At 30.8% G+C, this 16,672-nt stretch overlaps 1 long non-coding RNA gene across 1 annotated transcript; it reads right to left on the minus strand.

Annotated features, from left to right (window-relative positions):
• Nucleotides 1-4,142: 4,142 nt before the first annotated feature.
• On the minus strand, nt 4,143-16,160 carry LOC126749125 (uncharacterized). Its single transcript, XR_007664899.1, has 3 exons — nt 15,867-16,160; nt 5,240-5,431; nt 4,143-4,816 (listed from the first exon to the last, which is right to left on the minus strand). It is a non-coding gene; the product is annotated as an uncharacterized LOC126749125 (long non-coding RNA).
• Between the last annotated feature and the right edge of the window lie 512 nt (nt 16,161-16,672).

Raw genomic sequence — 16,672 nt, forward strand, 5'->3', positions numbered from 1 at the left:
TATGCACAAAGATTTCCTCATAGGTATCATCCGTCGGGTGAAGCTTTTTTGCGTGTGGTTCAGCGGGGTAGAGAAACTGGAAATTTGCGGCCGAGGCCAGGGCAACATGGTGGAGCCATTAGACCTACGCGCATTTTAAATCTGGAGAACTCGATTTTAGATATCATCGAAGAGCATCCTGACATAAGCACTAGAACAATTGCACCGCAATTTGGATTATCACCAGTCACAGTTTGGCGAATCTTAAGGCATGACTTACTGTATCCATTTCACGTCCAAAGGGTACAAGCTTTACTTCCAAGGGATGATGCGCCTCGCGACTTTTGCGAGTGGTTTTTACATCAGCAGCAGTTAAACCCACTTTACATGAACATTAACACAACTTTACCATGAACATTTTAGCAACGGATGAAGCAATTTTCACACGCAATGGTATTCATTTATGGTGCTCCACCACATTTTGCGCGACCAGTGCGACGGCATTTGGATCGAATGTGCCCCGAACGATGGATAGGCCGAGGTGGTCCAATTGGATGGCCTCCTCGATCACCCGACCTTAATTCGCTTGACTTTTATTTTTGGGGCCACCTAAAATCTCTGGTGTATGTAACCGAAGTTGACAATGAACAAGAATTAAAAAATCGGATATTTGCTGCCGCCGAGGAAATTCGACTACAACCTGGATTAGCTGCTGTCTGCAACTCTTGGATTAGGCGTGCTCAATTATGTATTGAAAGTCATTGAAATAACTTTGAACAGTTACTATAATAGTTAAATAAACATTTATTTTGGAGAATTAACGTTTTTTTTTTTAAATTTTAATTAATAAGTCGTTTATCTCCGTAACTAAAAATATTTTACTACTTTTTTTTTCACTATTAGTCATTATTTGCCGTCAGCAATAATTTCCCAAGTTTATGCGTATAGGTTAAGAAACACCCTGTATAGATGTTATGGAGGATGAATCAAGCAGTTCACAACGATCAAAGGAAGCCTGGTCAAAATGACGCTATTTTATTTGACTGGACCTTCGACATTTGTTTTGACCCTGGAAGTCTCTTTGATTTGACTCTCGACGTCTCCTTGACTTGACTTGAAAGAATCTTTGACCTTTCCATATTCAACCGATTCAACATCTTTAAGAGGGTGATTATGGCTTAAGGGTTCAATTTTGCGAATAGATCCAACAAAATTGAGGCCTACATAAATACATTTTATTTAGCGATGAAGCTCATTTTACCCGCAATGGAGTTAAACCGACACAATAAACAGTATCAGATGAGCGTCTAATACTGGAGGATATTTACGCTTTTTGGAAGACCATTAATACACATGTCGGATGATGTTGCGCCAATTGTTCGACACCGAATGTATTTTGAACAGGATGGAGCCTCGCCTCATTTTAGTCGCCGAGTTCGTAATTTCTTAGATAATCGTTTTCCTGATTGTTGGATTGGCAGAGAAGGACCTCAAGTTTGGTCACTAGACTTAAATCCACTGGATTATTGCCTCGAGGGTGGATGAAAGCACTAGTGTATGAAACACCAGTAGAAACCGTAGAAGGAGTCCACAAGGAAATTTGAAATGCTTCAAATATTATTAAAAACAATCTTTAAGCAATTAAACGTACAACACGAGCGCTTAACAAACGTACTGCAGCTTGCCTTGAACTTGGTGAGGGTGTTTTCGAAAACATTTTAAATTAGTGGAATTTTGTTTTTTACTAGTATTTGTTTGTGTTGCTTTAAAAAAAAATCTTACAAAAAACTTCAGAACCGATTATTTCAGAAACGGTTCAGAATCGGATTAAAACATATGGGTTAATTTATCTTATTTTCACCTTTGAACATGTTCCCAAAATATTTTCGTTTTCTGCCAAAACCCCCTGTATATCTGATGAATAGTGTTGACTTTACCATAGTAAATCTTAATTGTTTTTTGAGGAGTTTTGAAATAATAATCGGAAACCATTGATCACATCATGCACCGTAACGATATTTAAATTTTATGTATTCTTTTAAAAGAAATTATTAAATACAATTTTTAAAATATTGCTCTAGTGTCTCAAAACGACCCTACTATTTGAATGAACTTATATTAGGTAGCGTATGAAGTAGGTTTTGCAAACAACATTTGTTTGTAAACTAATAATAAGTAGAAACGTCAAAACCATAATTTAGAATGTAATTTAACTTTAACTTGATTCAAAAAGACGTTTTTTTGCCCTGAGTATATATACACAGGGTGGTCCAGTTCAAACCTCATTAATTTTAATATGTGATAGAGAATTGAAAAAGAAATAGACTTTCATCATACATTTTTTCTTAGAAATGTTTAATAACAAAGATATTAAACTTTCGTTTATTTATCATAACTTTTAAATTACCAGCTTAATTTTAATTAAATTTCGCATGCAGGTTATTGTAGTGAATTGTCAATTACTGATGAAGTCAATTTAAAAAAAAAATTGCCAGTGGCGTAACATAATATTTTTTTTATAGGAATTCAACTCTTAGATTCTCCATTTAATTTGAAACGAAAAGTTACTCTTGCAAAATTATGATTTAAGGCACTGTTTTCAAAATGTTTTACTTTAATTGTTCAGAAATACCTGCCAAAATGTTGCAAAAATTAATTAATAAAAAAAAGGAAATTGGGCTTGGATTTGAAAAAAAGTTGAATATAAAAGATGTCAATGATCAAAAGTTACCTTAAGTCATTATTTTATTTGTCAGGTTTAATTTAAGATTCAAGCCTAATTTTCTTTTTTTTTTTAATTTTTGCAGCAGTTGTAACTGGCGTTTGTAAACTAAACTAAGATATTTTAAAAAGAGTACCTTAAATCATAATTTTGCAAGGGTAACATTTTTTTCCAAACTAAATGGAAAATCTAACAGTTGACTTCATATAAAAAAATATTTTTTCACCTTGTAGATTTGAGACAAAAAGGGACCAAGTCCCTCCGTATGTTACGCCACTGGCAATTTTATTAGAAATTGCCTTTATCAGTACTTGATAATTCAGTACAATAACCTGCATGCGCAAATTTAATTAAAATTGAGCAGGTAGTTTAAAAGTTATGATAAATAAACAATTAATTATTCTTAACTTTAGCACCCTGTATCTTTGTTATTAAACATTTGTGAGAAAAATTTTATAATGAAAGTTTATTTCTTTTTAAATTCTCTATCACATATTAAAACTAATGACGCTTAAACTGAATCACCCTGTATATACAATATCTTAGAGGTTAATCAAATAGGATTCATATTGATGCAAATTTAGTTTACTTTCAGATTACATCCCTATCATGTCGTTCAGCTAGCGTTTGTCTAGCTAAGGAAAGGTACACCATCTGTTTCAAAGCTGCGCCAAGTTATGTCCCCTAATAACGCGCGATTAGCGACAGTAGCGCGCCTTTTTTAAGAAAAGACATAAACACTAAAAGGCACAGAACACAAATATAAGAATTAACGCAACGGCAGTGTTTATATGCAAATCGGGGCGATCGATACCGTTGCTTTGGCAGCGGCGTAAACAAATTTACTGCGCAACCGAGCCGAACAACACGTGCTGTACCTTTTCTTAGCTAGACAAAGTATACGCGTGAACATAGGGGCGCCCATTTTGAAAATCTAGGACGAAATAATCTATTAATATAAATGTATTATATGAAAGACCGCCTCCTCATGGATTTTCGAAAACCTACTTATACTAAGTTTCTTTCTTTAAACGAATATTCATTTAAACACAAGTTTTCTCAATTCGACTAATGCAATATGAATTTACGACGATTTTTGTAATTTTAATTTTTTAATGGTTACATTTTTTTTTAATAACTTTAGTTTGAGTAGTTATATCTGAATGCGGTTTTTACCAATCTGTTTAGCTTTGTTCCCTGCTCTTAATAGCATAAAAAAATATATATCGTTAACTTGAATAACGTAAATCCCCAAGTCAATGCCCCTATCGGATTTTAGCGAAAGCTACAGTAATATTTTTTTGATATAAAAATAAAGCAGTAAAGAGACTTTTAACCAAAACTTATTTAACCCATTAGTGCATGAAGTAGCATGGAATAAGAAACACATACGTTTTTTATTAAACCTTTGTTTAGTGTACTTGAAATAAGCAGGCAAATGTGGAAAAAAAACAAGAAATGTATTCATTTGAAAAAAAGAACAGTCCCTTATGAGGGACATTGTGCTAAAAATAACAAAATAAAAATTCTGATAATCAACAAAAAATGTATTCTTTGATATGCCTATTTAGTGTGATAAGCCTTGAAGTCATTACATTTTATGCAAACAAAATTTGCCTTTTTTTGCAAAATGCACATTTTCTATCAGTCTCAGAATATTCCACCAAATGATTGATATTATCAAGCCTAACATCCAGCGGTAAGGTTGGTCTTAGTTTCCCTTTTACAGACTTTACGCCATATGAATGCCGCAAAGCTAGGGCTATGTTTCTTCGAAAAATAAAATTGGCCACCACCATTTTCTTTGTCTTATTCGGGCCCTATAGTTGGCATCCATGTTGTCTAATTTATCTACCCCACCCATCCCTCTATTATAATTATATATTATGCCTGGCTGTGGAACATTTACCTTAGATTTAGTTTCTCTGCAGTAACGTGGAGCTGTTGTGTTTGCAGATACGTCAAAATTGGAAGCAGGTGCTACAACTTTGTTCCTTCCATTGAACAACTACAACATCTTGACATGCAGACTTATGACAGAAGCCTTTTTTTCAGTTTTCCATTCTTGCTTTGACCTTAGTGGGCTATTTTCTACTCGATTTTCACGTAAAGTACCTGTATAAATATTTCACAATCAATATGCGCTCTTCTATTATTTCACGCACATGTTTAAAATTTCGAATATGTGATAACTTGTATTCTGTAGTGAATTGCAAATACAAATTTTGTATTGTTCAGACATACTTAAGACCCTAACGTACCATAGCATCACTGTACGTTATTTTTAAAAAATTGAGTTTTCTTTCATAAATTTTAATTTTTATTCCGCTATAATAAAAACCGCTAGGTTCTAGGAGCAAGTTAATTCATCAGAATATTGGCGCGACTTTTAAAATTGACATAAATAGTGGTAAATAAATATTCCAAGTAGTCTTAAATTATCGTGTTTAGTGTGTACGTGTATAATAAACTATTTTTGTGCATCGAATGTTTTAATTTACACCTTAACGGTAAAAAGGCTACAATTTGAAAACACACCTGACCTCACTACAACAGGTTTTTAAGTTTTTAAGTTTTTAAGTTGCAAAATCAAGGTCTGAGGGTTTTTCTGCAGTTTTTGCTGTGCCACAGGGTAGTAATTTGAGGCCGTTGCTCTTTTGAATTCCTACTGATAGCCATCCAAGGGTGGTAAAGCACTGGGAAAGTCTCCTTTTTGTTGATGACTAAGATCTAGAAGTTGCAAGAAGATAAAAACTTTGTAGAAAATTGCTTTGAGCAAAATCGATATCAAATTTACTTATTTCATAAATAATAAATTATTAATTAACAAAACAGAGGTAAAGGATCTGAAAGTTGTTTTTCAAAGTAATATAAAATTCAATAGTCATTTTGAGATATTACTACTAAAGTGTATGGTGCACTTGGTATTGGTATAAGGAATTCAAGGAACTTCACATGTTATCTTTATGTTAACATAGGTAATGTTTACTTATACATAGTTTCATATAAAACCATGCTAACCAAGCACTTTATTTAATATTCAAACTTTAGAAATAAGAAGAAAAGCTGAATTTTTCAGAGTCGAATAGAGGCCTACCAGATGAGAACAGTGATCTTATACCGGGCAGTGCGTCGCCGAGCGGAACGTAGGAAATCCCATGTAAATTTTAAGGGAGTCAATTATTGGCTTCCCTGTACATTTTACAGAAAAAATGTAAGATAACTTTTTGAAGAGACCAATCTGGCAAACCCTCGTGCAATGTTTCAAAAAATTTTAATAATCTTGAATTCTTGAATCTTAGAATCTTGAATTATTCAATTAAATGTAATTGCAAAATTACCAAATTTTCGTTTCAGGTAAAACCAGACACCAGCCACCAGCAAACAATTTGTTATAAGGCTTTGTCAAATCTGACGTACAGCCGAATAAAGTCGAAATTATACCCATTTGTAGTTAGGTCACCCAGGTGAGAAAAAACGTATGGCGTAGATATTTTTGCCAATCAATATTAGGTTAGAAACTTTACCATCGCCTTCAGAAATTAATAGTCTGCTGTGTATTTTTATACGTTCAGAAATTAACAAATGATTTATTTTAGCAGCTGATTTTTTTTATATTTTTATATTCGTGTATATACTTCCATTCAATTTTAAAAAATCTTGTAGTATTTATTGTATTATTAACAAACTTAACAATTAACAAATATTATTATAATTAATCATAAATAATGGGACATAAACAATAAGTCCGAAACGGAATTGCTCTGCAAATTGAGAATGTGATAGAATGGGATAAAATCAGATCAGGATTACGCTGCTCATATATTTTCCAGGCAAAAGACCGCAAAAACCAAATCTACAACATATTTGAAAAGTAGAATTCGGCACGAGCAGTAGACGTAACAAAACCGAGCTTACGAAAATTGTGAATAATGGTATAAAATTATTTTAACTCACTGGGAAAAATTTAAATACTCACAATTTAATTTACTTGTTCATGAAAAAAAATGCTGCTTGATGGAATATGTTAACACACTAAAATGAAAATACCATTCCAAAAAATAAAACATACAAACTCAAAAAAAACATGCCATATTGCATTACCAAGTTAATGAAATTGCAACGATATGATTGAATACTTAAACGACGATCATAAAATAAAATTTGCTGGAACAAAAAAAGCTTAATCAATCTCGTCAGTATTGTCAGAGTCAGAACTGAAATCAGAGGTATTGTCTTCGTCATCGTCGTCTTCGTCAGTCGTAATCACAAGTGGCAGAATGTCATAGGCATCACACACTTGTATTGCCTCCCAAGCCTTTTCAATTACCTTTTCTGTATGAAAAACATATTTTTGCCAATGATCTATAGAAATTTCGTTTATTACCCTTTCCCATGTAGTCAGAACTTCTGAAGGTGACCCCTTAAAATTGGAAATATATTGATCATATTTTCGTTTACATTCCGACCATACCATTTCAATTGCATTAAACTGGCAATGATATGGTGGCAGTCGCAAAATTTTGTGTCCTAAAGGTTTAACATATTCATCAAGGAAGTACTTTTTTTCACTAGGGCAGTGTCTGCGCGCAATACTCCATATTTCATCTTTCATGGCTTTTTCTGGAAAGCCTCATATTCTCAATTTGAAGTGCAAATCCGTTTCGGACTTGTTCCTTTTCCAGTTGAAAAAAAGCCAATATATTTAAAATCATCAGCTGCGATTGTTCATTATACCTATTATATCTTTTTTTAGGCATTATCTAACACTTTTCGAAATAACTTTCAAGAACAAGTTGACAAACCAATATTTTTGATTGATAGTGACGGATATTTCACATAACCTAGCATATAAAAGATGAATAATCATCAGACACCAATTTTTTTCAAAAGTTTGTTGTCGCCGCTGTTTGGAATATGCTAAACAAAGATAAACAAAAATGACGTCATTACAAATAGGTATAATTTCGACTTTACAAAAAATGTTTTTTTTTCGTTTTATCAATATCACAACCATACATTCAAAGTAAGAGTTAATTATAACTATTATTTATTAACTTAATTATGGCTATTTTTTCGTCGATTGAATAATACATACTTGTTTTCAAATATCGACTGTCACTGATTTATTGACACTTTTCCTCACGTCAGTGACAATATTCATTTTACTGGTGCCGGTTTGGTTTTACCTGAACCGAAAATTTGCTAATTTAGCAATTACATTTAATTGAATAATTTAAGATTCACTTATTAAAATTTTTTTAAACTTTGCACAAGAGTTTGCCAGATTGGTCTCTTCAAAAAGTTATCTTACATTTTTTCTATAAAATGTACAGGGAAGCCAATAATTGACCCCATTAAAATTTACATGGGTTTTCCTATGTTCTCGCTCGGCGACGCACCACCCGGTATATACCTCTGCTTGTCAAAGACCCACTTGCTGTAACTGCACTAAAAAAATCAATAAAACTGATAATTTAAATATTTGGAAATATCTTTCTTTATATTCACTTAAAAAATAATTGTAGCTTGAGCTTTGATAGCTTGCTACATCTATAAATGCTTATTCTGCTCTACATGTTGGATAAAAATATGTTTAAGTAAAATCTATACTGTTGTGGCGAATTCATGATGAGTTACCTATATTGTTGGGTTTTACATCAGTAATACAGTAAAAATCAATTTAGAAAATACTATGTCATACGCTCAAATATTGAAAAGAAGATATATGACCTTAAATTTTTAACGAAACCTTTCGTTATATTTGATTTAATGTAAGTTCAATAAGTCTTAAATACAATAATTTACTTGAAGTATAATAGATATTTTTTATATACACAGGAGCTGAGAATTAATCAATTGATCTCTGAGCTCGTTTCTTCTTTTCAATATACTACCTCATTTTATTATAGATATTGAACTTGAAAACAATGAGAAAAGCCTAATTTTAAAAATTTAAAATTTAAAAATTCCTTAGGTTGATATTAGTACATGTTTTTTTTATGAAATTTAATTAATAATTTTACAAGCATTCCCAACATTAAAAGAAATAATGATGTCATTTGAAAAAAAAGGTTGAGGTGATTTTTAGGCAATCACTTGTCGGGGGTAGTGTTTATAACTAATTTTGGGTATACATTTTCTTTTAAAAAATTATACTTTAAAATAAAAAAGTTACAGCCTGTGACGTTGATAGTGTATAAATCACTCTGCACCCTGTATAAATCGAGTTTCCTTTAAAGAAAATACATATTAAAATAATTATTATTGAGTCTTAATTTCTTTGAAAAGTCTTTTTTGTACTTGAATGGCCGAAGAGCTTCTATCTTTCTTCAAGATTCATTGTATGTAGGTCCAACATAGGAAGATTCAATATTTTTCTTTTATCATGAAAGTGAAAACTTACAATTTAATTTTGAGTGATATGTCATTCATAGTTAAGTTGGCTCAGTTTATAAGTCCTTGAGATGAATGGCTTGATTTGGATAATGCATTAATTGGTAGTTTCTACCAAATAAGAACTATGAAGTCAGAATGGATATCAACCATTTTCTATTAACTTGAATATCTTGGAGTTCTATGCAAAAGGGGCGACACGTTATAGCATTATGAGCATCTTTACATAAATACTCATAGAGTTGTAGTTCGGCAGATAATTTATCCATATAAGAATACTTCCTATCGCTAACCACAGGGAATGGTTTTTGTAGTAAGTTTAAGAAAAATTGATTTTAACGATACAGAATAGGTATAATTGATACTAGTGATATATATTTGATTCAACCAATGGTAATACTAATCTAAAGGTAATAATTGCACCATTTAAGTCAAATTAAATTTAATTTCAATAATCTAAAAATTTAAAATATTTTAGATATTAACTGGTATTGGCAAACTATCAATTGTTAATTAATTTTTTTTGATAAATATGAGCAGCCATTCATTTCATGGGATCTTGTGTATCCATATGCCTATGTAGATTAGTTCAAAGGGCGTAAAATTTGTACTGGAATGTATAGTATTGTTATAAGCAATAACTGCATATGGCATTAAACATACAATGTCTTCATTTTTATCTTTTTCTTTTAAAAGTCTAATATGTTCAATTAAAGTTGAATTTAATGTTTCAAAGGGCTGTTTGATTTGGGCTGTTGTAAAATGTATTTTAATATTATGTGATTTGAATAATTCTTTAACACTTTCATTTTGGAATTCAGATCCGTTATCTAAAATAATTGTTTTAGGAATACCACAGAATGAAAATTACTATACCAGAGTTTAAACTACTGTAATTACTGTACCAAAATAGGTTAAAGCTTTTGAAAATTTATCAATTAACACAGGAATTTTTGATTTCAAAAGATGATAACAAAGTTACTTATGTGTTTGACAGCTAGTCAAAAGTAGGCATTTGTAGCACATGACTTTAATATTGAACTTTTAAAACCTAATAGAAATAAAGAAGAAATCTTATCAATCATGAACTCATTTAATTTCTAACCAACAATTACAGAAAAAACTAGGTTAAATAGTTGTATCCATAATATATTTACCAATATTGATATTGCTTGTGTACTAGGCATGACTGCAAACTCATATTTCAAATCATAAAGGGCAAAAAATAATCTTCGAAACTAAAAACCAGTATATACATATACCAAAAACAATATAAAAGATTTTTTCCTCAAACAAACCTTTTTTTATTCAATAGCTAAAAGAAGAGAACTGGGCTGACGTTTTTGGTCAGAATGATTGTGATGTAAATAGCTAATGGGGTGCTTTTACAAATATATTTGAACCAATTTTTATTCAAAGTTTTCCAAAGAAACTAATATATAAGAAAAATAAAAAAGATCTCTATAAATATAATAAGGAAGTTAGGGAAGTAAAGGATCAATTAGATGTTTATTTGATGATTTTTTTCGATGTATGCAAACAGATACAAAATTGTAAAAACAGAGTGAGATGACCTGTTGATAAAAGGCACATAAACATAGCAGCTAACCATAAAAGCTTCTTGTTAAGGCCTATAAAGCCCAAACGAACTTTTAAGTATTCCTAAAAAAGTAAAAAATAAATTGAGCTACCGAAAAGATATATCAGCGAGTATTATCAAAATATGCATTTACAACAACAAGTTTTCTGCCACATGTTGCACATTTCATTAAAGCATGGCCTGCATCTTAATGCATTTGACAACTATACAGTGTGTCTCAAAATTATCGAATGTATACGTAAAAATGACAAAAAAAATTGTAGTTGAAATTTGACCGTTTGGCTGGCATCCAGCCCTACTTGAATAAAAAATAAAATTTAGCATATTTTTATTTTTTTTAAATCAAGCATGTCTTAATTCGAGCTTGTTTTAAATTTTATGAGTAGGTAAAGTAGTATTCCTAGGCAAGATATAAAAAAGTTTATAAGAAAAAGTTGTTTAGAACGCAAAATTATGCCCGAATACCGAATTTTACAACCGTAGGCCTACTTTGAGTTTTACGTTTTGTGTACCAATTAATTTTTTTATTCATATATAATTATTAGAGTAAAACTAACTAATTTATTTATCTATCAGTTAAATCACTGATCTAAGAGTTACAAACCATCCCCAAAAATATGTTTGTAATAAAATGTATATAGTACATCTAATTTAACAAGAAAATTTATTTTATTTACTTATTTTAAATTTATTCAATGCAGCTATCTCAAAACATTTTTCAATCGAATTATCGAAACATTTTCCAATACCTTTCCTTGTCATTTGCTAATGGATCGGAATAAAGAATTTGCTTGACCCCGTAAATAAGAATCAGAAATGGTTAAATCAGGTGACCTTGGCGGCCACCCAATTGGGCCGCGTCTTCCAATCTATTAATTCCGAAAAGTTCTATTCAACCATTCTGCTACTCGAATAGTGGAGTGCGCTTGACAACCGTCGTGTTAAAAATAAAGATTTATTCTTTGATCAACTGGTAAAGGTTCTAAGTATTCTTCAAAAAATCTTTCCAAAATTTGAGGATATTTTTCTTGATTCATAGATCCTTTAATAAACTATGGTCCAATAATACCTCAATGGTAAGATATGGCGCACCATATGTTGACTTTTTTAAAATATTGCCTCTTGCCATGGATTCCCCCAAGTTTGGCGTTTAGTTGGACCAAAACCGACAATTTTGAAATGAAATTACACCATTTGTCGTGAGAGTAGATTCGTCCGAGAATATTATTGCCTAACCAAGCAGAAAATAATAAACGATGCGCTTCATCCCTCTCTTCTAAAGTATGCAAGTACCTTGGTTTGAATACTTTAATATTGTTGGCATGATAAATTCTTTGTAATTCAGATTTGCTCATGTTTAGCACCGCCGATCTAGCTTTCAATGACATCCGAGGGTTCTCAGCAATTGACTCCAAAGCAAAGATTGTAGCAGCATCGTTGTCATCGTATCTCTTTTTCTGCTTTTTTTTCATCTCAACACTACCCGTGGCCTCAAAAAGTTAGATTAGTCGTCTCCCAGAAGATATTACCTACTTCGACTTATTAGCGGATATTTTTCACAAAAAAAAGGATTCAAAACGTAGTTTAACGACATATATTTTCACTACCATACGATTGCACAATGAAAATTTTCTGCTCCAAATTTAACATTTTTCTGTTAATTCCGATATTATTAATAACTTTATACATTTTTAAATTACTTACTTTACAATAAAATAATGATATAAGTTTTTTGTACATAACTTTGACAGTGACAATGTTTCATTGTAGCTGCTACATTTAATTGAGAATGTTTACATTTTAAAAAGGTCGACAAAAACTCATAAATGCAGCAAAAAAGCACCCAATATAATAAGCGGCATGCATTCCACGAGCCGAAAAAATTCCTACCGATCGTAAAAAAAATTATTTCAAGAACAATAATTTTTAAAATAACTTTCACTATTTTAAATATTAATATTTATTTGGTTTTTGTTTAAACTTTGAGAAAAGTCAGAATAAATAAATAATTTAAACGTAAAAATCAAAGTAAGCTTATGATTAAGAAATTCGGTATTCAGGCTTAATTTTGCATTCTAAACAGCTTTTTCTTACAAAATTTTTTTATATCTTTTATCTTTTCTAGATATACTACTTTACCATGCTTGATTTAAAAAAAAATAAAATATGCAAAATTTTATTTTTGAATTAAGCAGGGCTGGATGCCAAACAGTCAAATTTCAACCCTAAATTTTTTGTCATTTTTATGTATAAATTCGCTTATCCTGTAGACGCACTGTAGACTGATCAGCCTACTTCTAAGTTTTTCAAAGCTGTTTAAGTTAATTGTTTGCAATCAGCTTCTCAGCTTTTTAAAAGAGTGCAATATTTTGTCTGATAATCAACATAGATATCTTGAGAGTAAATCTACACAAACTACCATATTTCAGTTTCACTTGTGTAGTCTTGAGGAATTTGGAGAGAGAGAATTGCTTTCATTGGGAATATTTTTAGATCTTTCTAAGGCATATGATTGATTAGATAGAAATTTGTTAATAAAGAAATTACAGTAATATGGAGTGAGAAATAATTCCTTAAAATGGTTCACTTCTTATCTCAACAATAGAGTCCAACAAGTAATGTTAACAGAAGAATTATAGTTAGTTTATACTGAATGAACAAAAAACGACCGTTTTCATTTTTAAAGCAAAACAAAACCAGGAAGTGACCCCAAAAGAAGTAAACCTCAACAATTACGAGGTTAAAGTGTGTGTACATATAGATGAATTTTTAGACTTTTCAGAACACATTGAACATTTACAAGTTAAATTAAATAAAGCTTATTTTTGTTTCTGTACAGTGGTAAAATACCTAAATGAATGGATTAGTATTTTGAAAACTTTGAGTCCGCAGCTAGACATGGCATTATTTTCTGGGCAGCCAACTCTAAGATAAGAAATATATTTGTCATTAAAAAAAAAGTAATTAGAATAATATTTAAGATGCAGTAGTTATAATCTTGTAAAGCTATTTTTAGATCTAAGGGAATTTCAACTGTGTAACTTGTTTATATTTGAAGCAGTGATGTTTTTATTTAAAAATAGAGATAAGTTTCCTACTTCTGTTGATCATGGGTTTAATACTCACATATGTAATATTAACTACCCTATATAGAGGCTTTCACTCTTTAAACAGAGTCCCTACTATATGTGCATAAAGTTATTTAATAAACTTCCACATAAAATATAAACTATAGGAAATCAAATGAAACAGGTTTAAACAAAAGGTGAAACTGAAAGGTGATTACCTAAGCATGTAAACTTATATGTAGTAATGTCAGGGAGATGTTTTTTTTTTTACTAAATAGGCCTTTTTTAGTGATATCATTTTATTTTATATAAGTTTTCATATATAATGTTACTTGATAGTACTAAATAAAGAAATATATTATTATTATTTCCTAATATAAGTGTATCTATATAAATAACTTTCAATGGTTTCAAATGTTTGCTATTATATTTAGATTTTCGACAGATTTTACAATTATCAATATATTTTATAATAACATTTTTCATTGATTTCCAATAATAGCTTAATTTTATTAGAGTAAAAGTTTCTTGAATTCTGCAATGAATAGTTTTTCCTTTATGAGAAAATTAAATTATTTGATTTCTTTCTTCAGGTTTAACATTATTTATTACTCGGTAAAATTAAATTAATGTCAATTCATTAAAATGGTTACTTAAAACTTGTTGGAAAACTGAACATAAATCTTGTGAGAAAAAGCTAATGAAATTTTTTTTTCTAAAAAGAAAATCCTAAAGTCATTATAGGAAATACTCTTTCAAAGACGCTCATACGAAGACTATTAACAACCCCCAAATCCCACAAGCAACTTTTGCAACAAAATATTGATGCTACATCAAAAGCCTTCTTCAGATCAATGGACACTGCCATAACCACTTGTTTTTTATCCAAAGCTCATTAAACATAATCTATGAAATTAATTATTAGATTATAAACTTAATCTAAGTTTGTTTAAACAAATGATTTTCAAAAAGAAATGAAACAGAAATGAAGGAGACAAAACAAGGGACCAGTATTCCAGAATATGTCAAACCAGAGATAAATATTAGACATCTTACAAGTAGATATCGAACACAACCCTATATGTGACTGATATAATCTGATTATTATGACTGGACTGAAAAGTGTGATTTTAAAATCCACAATCCTAAGATAAGAAATCTCAGATTTAATATGGTCTTTTTGCATTTTAATTGTATAATTTGATAACTCTTGGTTATTCAAAGTAAATACATTCTCCATGCACCCCGCAAAAAAAAAGAATATAAATCTCTCTCCAGACAAGTGGTATCCAAGACAGTCCTATCTCTATAAAAAAATGTCACATTAACTGCAAATATCGACCAAACCGAACAAAATATCAAAAGCCACAGAGAGAGCCCCCAATCTTTACTTGTGATCTCCCAATATTGGATGATAAAGAAAGCATCAAGTTTACAATAAGTATCACATGATTGACCTGGTCAAAGAAATGCCCTTTTCCATACACTGTCACAGATTTACAGAATAGTAGAACAGTATTCTGTAAATCTGTGACACTGTAAGCAAGTGCTTTGTTTACAAAACAAGTCTTTTAAGTAATCTTACCACAGCAATCTCACCATTTTAAGAATATAAGAATATTAAAAAATTAAAGGATACAGTCCATCTGACTGCTGCTTCCTTTGATCTTTTATGTGCTAGTTTTTTGGTAATTATTAAATTGCGAAGCTCTTAACTAAATGAGTTGGCAAAGACAGATATACAGTATCTTCTAGTGAATTAAAAATTAGTTTTTGTCATAGGGTTAATACTTGGTATCTGTTTGTTAATACTATTCCAAACCTTTTACTAATTTCATTATTATATTGTTCCATAAGTTTTATAATGATAGAAGTAATAAATGGTAGAAGTTGTTTATTTGATATAATAAATAATATGACTTAGAATAGGGCAACAAAAAGCAAATACCTATACTCTCAAAAATGTTATAAACTATATAATTAAATTTTTAATTACCTAAGAGAAACAGGGATATACATTTCTTAGACAGGTAAGTGACTGCTCCCTTACCCGATTTATTCAGCAAGTGTCAAACATTAAATCAGAAATATTTTAACTTACGCTATTTTAAATTGCGGTGTAAAATAGTAGTAGTCCAATATAAATACATGGGTCCTCCTTGCATGGATCCCCTTCGCCATTGCTGCCTCCTTATTCAGGAAGAGAGTTAAAATCTCATCTACCAGCCCTATGCACGCCACTTTCTATCTTGCCGTCTTCCATGAGTGCGTACACGATATGCTGGAATTGTCAAAGGGTCTTTTCTGGAATTTCACACTTATTTTCTGACCATTGCCTACAACGTAAAAGAAAAACAATAGAATTAACGGTTAGTATTCAAGAGGTTTGCCGCCTTCTCACATTTAACACTGTTGTTACTGACAGCTGCCAATGTTGTCTGTCAATATCAAGTGTCAAACGAAAAGAAAATAAACTAATGCTTCATCCAGATGTTACAGATATCGACGCTACCGGTCGATATTCATTTGGGATTCATTCTTCATTCCCTCGAAGTATCGTATACTTTTGTATATATATGTTACCGCTAATATCCAAAATCCGCTAATATGCATAATAGCTAGACATATTGGGAATTATGCGTAAATACTAAAACCGTTGGTAGTTATGCAAAATAACGGCGCGTATCAGAAATTATCGATAACTACTAAAATCACTTAGATTCAATTAGAAATTAAATTATTTATAATTATTAAAGATTTCTTAATAAGTTTTTATTATTGTACGTTTATGGCCACGGTTGCTCCTGATTTGATGTTATGACATAGTATATGAGCAAACTATAAATTATATGAGTGAACTTGTGAAAAGATCGGCTTAAATCGCATTTTTTCCCATAGTGCGGGACA

Source organism: Anthonomus grandis, chromosome 22 (assembly GCF_022605725.1).
Source record: "Anthonomus grandis grandis chromosome 22, icAntGran1.3, whole genome shotgun sequence".
In the NCBI taxonomy this organism is placed as follows: domain Eukaryota; kingdom Metazoa; phylum Arthropoda; class Insecta; order Coleoptera; family Curculionidae; genus Anthonomus; species Anthonomus grandis.